The sequence below is a fragment of the Achroia grisella genome, unplaced genomic scaffold, assembly GCF_030625045.1.
Source record: "Achroia grisella isolate CSIRO2021 unplaced genomic scaffold, CSIRO_AGI_Agris_v1 utg780, whole genome shotgun sequence".
Classification (NCBI taxonomy): domain Eukaryota; kingdom Metazoa; phylum Arthropoda; class Insecta; order Lepidoptera; family Pyralidae; genus Achroia; species Achroia grisella.
In genome coordinates this window covers 7,831,927-7,834,970 of record NW_026713020.1, presented here as the reverse complement: position 1 = coordinate 7,834,970, position 3,044 = coordinate 7,831,927, and the positions used below count along the sequence as shown (strand labels likewise).

The 3,044-nt window shown below is 32.4% G+C and overlaps 1 non-coding gene across 1 annotated transcript; it reads right to left on the bottom strand.

Moving 5' to 3' along the window:
- Window positions 1-1,896: 1,896 nt before the first annotated feature.
- Window positions 1,897-1,969, bottom strand: Trnaa-agc (transfer RNA alanine (anticodon AGC)). The gene has a single exon. It is a non-coding gene; the product is annotated as a tRNA-Ala (tRNA).
- Between the last annotated feature and the right edge of the window lie 1,075 nt (window positions 1,970-3,044).

Here is a 3,044-nt window from a genome sequence, read left to right as displayed (position 1 = left end):
GGGACGAGTGCGCCGCTAGCGTCATCTAGTTTCACAATATTACAACTGCGGGTAATTTTAATAATTAATACTGCTTTGGCGTTGGTGCTTGCTTCCAGCGCCATCTATATCCGGAGCTAGCGATAACAATAAATAAAAGAATGTTAGGGATGGACAGCCCTTATCACTTTAACCAGTTATATTCAATATTTTTTCTATTTGAGTATTTAATTGAATTAGTGCTAATTGGTGGTTTGTATTCATTCACACACTTAAACTTAAAAATGTAAAGTAATAATAAAGTTATTTAAAAGAGCAACACGCAAGTTTCTTGCTCGTTCTTCTTGTGATGAGACAGCTTTCCGAACGAACGGTAGATTAAAAAAAATGTAATGACTATTCAAAAGTGCTTCAATGTAAGTTTATTTGAATAAATGATTTTCTATTCTATTCTATTCACTTAGCGGTATGAAAAATAGATAGTAGCCGATTCTCAGACCTACTGAATATAAAATTTCATAAAAATCGATCAAGCCATTTCGGAGGAGTATGTAATTTTTATTATAATTCTAATTTTATATATAAGTACTAGCAACTCGCCCCGGCTTCGCGCGGGTGTACATGTATTATATATATAAACCTTCCTCTTGAATCACTCTATCTATTAAAAAACCTCGCTTCATAATCCGTTGCGTAGTTTTAAAGATTTAAGCATACATGGGGACGGACAGACAGCGACAGCGACTTTGTTTTATACTATGTAATGATATCGACCAGGTAAAGTGAGATAATTATTTAAATATAACTAGATAACATGTCAATTGCTCTGATTCTTATATTAATAATTTATGTTTTTAATTAATTTAAATGTATTAATTATATTATTATGATAATTAGACATTTTATATTCACGGAATGAACCTGCGCATCTACCAGGAATTAAATTAATGTTCTTTTTTATATAAACCAGTTTCTAGCGTTATCTGATGTTAGGAAGGGGAAATATTTGTTTTTTTTTGTAACTCAAGTAATACTTACACAATTAAAAAATTATTTCATATGTAGCAAATAACATGTGCACACATATATTTTGTTTTTATATTAGACTAGCTTTTGCCCGTAGCTTTGCTCGCGTTAATTTATCCCCTTAGAGGTGGAATTTATCAAAATCCTTTCTTAGGGGATGCCTACATTATAGTAGCTTTATGCATGTAAAGTTTCCGCCCGATCAGTTTAAAATTGACAAAGTTTCATACAAACTTTCATCCCCTATTTTATCCCCTTGGGGGTAGAAATGATCAAAATCATTTCTTAACAGATGCCTACGTCATAACATTTACCTGCATGCCAAATTTCAGCCCGATACGTCCAGTGGTTTGGGCTGTGCGTTGATAGATCACTATGTCAGTCACCTTTGAGTTATATATATTTAGATATTACTACAATAATAGTACAGTCGGTACTTTATTTGCAAAAGAAGTTCTAAATGTTTTATTTAGAATGCCTTTTGTAAGTAACTGAGAGCGGACACAGATAAGATAATATTACATCTATACATATAAATAAAGATAGAGTGTCTGTTTGTAATATTGAAATAATCGTTTTTTACTACATGCATATACTACGGTACATACACCAAAATAACATTTTTACATTTAATCTCTGAAATGGCTGGATCGATTTTGACGGGACTTTTTTTGGCAGGTAGCTGATTTAATAAGGAGTAACTTAGGCTACTTTTATTTTAGAAAAATAAAGTGAAATTCCACGCGGACGAAGTAAAATATGTACTTACAAAATAAATAAAAAAAAATTTTTTGCAATATTTCTTAAGGAAAAGTAATTTATTGATTTAATTTGGTGTGAATTAAAATAGAACATAAATAAAAAGAAAAAAAAATAGATTTACAAAAAGTTTGGAGGCGCCGGGTATCGATCCCGGTACCTCTCGCATGCTAAGCGAGCGCTCTACCATCTGAGCTACGCCCCCAGTGGCAGATTTGTCGAAAATATCAATTATATGCATTATACCTACTGATATGTTTTTGAAGGCAATATCGTTTCAAATAGTCAATATATATTTTTTAATTTTTGTATATTATATTTAAACAGATTATATTAATATATTATTAACATGATATTAGTATGTTATATTATCTTATCTGTGATATTATGTAGTAACTAGCTGCTTAGGCAAACGATGTTTTGACTTATAAATTAAAATCAGTATTAAAAAATAGTGGTTTGTGATGAAAGGGTGAAAATGTATGGTTGTATGTATTTTTAAATGCTAAATCATAATAAAATAAAAATTTTAAAAATTTGTCGATAAAAAATTATTTGGGGTGAGCCACCCGTAACACTTAAGGGTATAAAAATTAGTTGTAAACCTATTCTCAGAATATACTGAATATACATATATAATAAAATTTTATCAAAATCGGTCAAGCCGTTTCTGTATAAACACGAAACACGAAACCTATGACACGAGAATTTTATATATATATATTATATAGTTATGTATAGTAAAAGTTTGAAATTGATGTTTCCGAATTATTTATATCAATAAACTATAAATAAAACGTTTTTTTAAGATTTATGACTTTATGTTATAATAATTATATTTTTGTAGATGTTAATAAAATATTTTTCGTTTATTTCGCTCGTAATGTGGATCTAATTTCAATGGTTTTCGATACATAAAGCAGTTTATATAACGCGCATGCGTTATGCCCAATTTACACTCAGCCCGAGTGGGCAGGGAAGTGAGCAGCGCGAGAGTATAAACACGATTGGAAACACTTCCCATGCCATTAGCTCTGCCACTCGCTCTGTCCGGCGCTCCCTCGATAGTCGGTTTTTCGTGCGCGAGTCAAAGGACTGGCAGCGCGAGTGGCAGCGTGTTTTTAAATTCAGCCCTCTCGCTCAGTTGTCGCCCGGCAATATTTCCGGCAGCGCGAGTGGCAGGGGAAGCGGCTGAATGTAATCGTAGCAATAGTGAAGTTATGTTTTATAGATGATAATGGAATGGTGCACCCGCCTGCGCTAACGGTTTACGCTGGCGG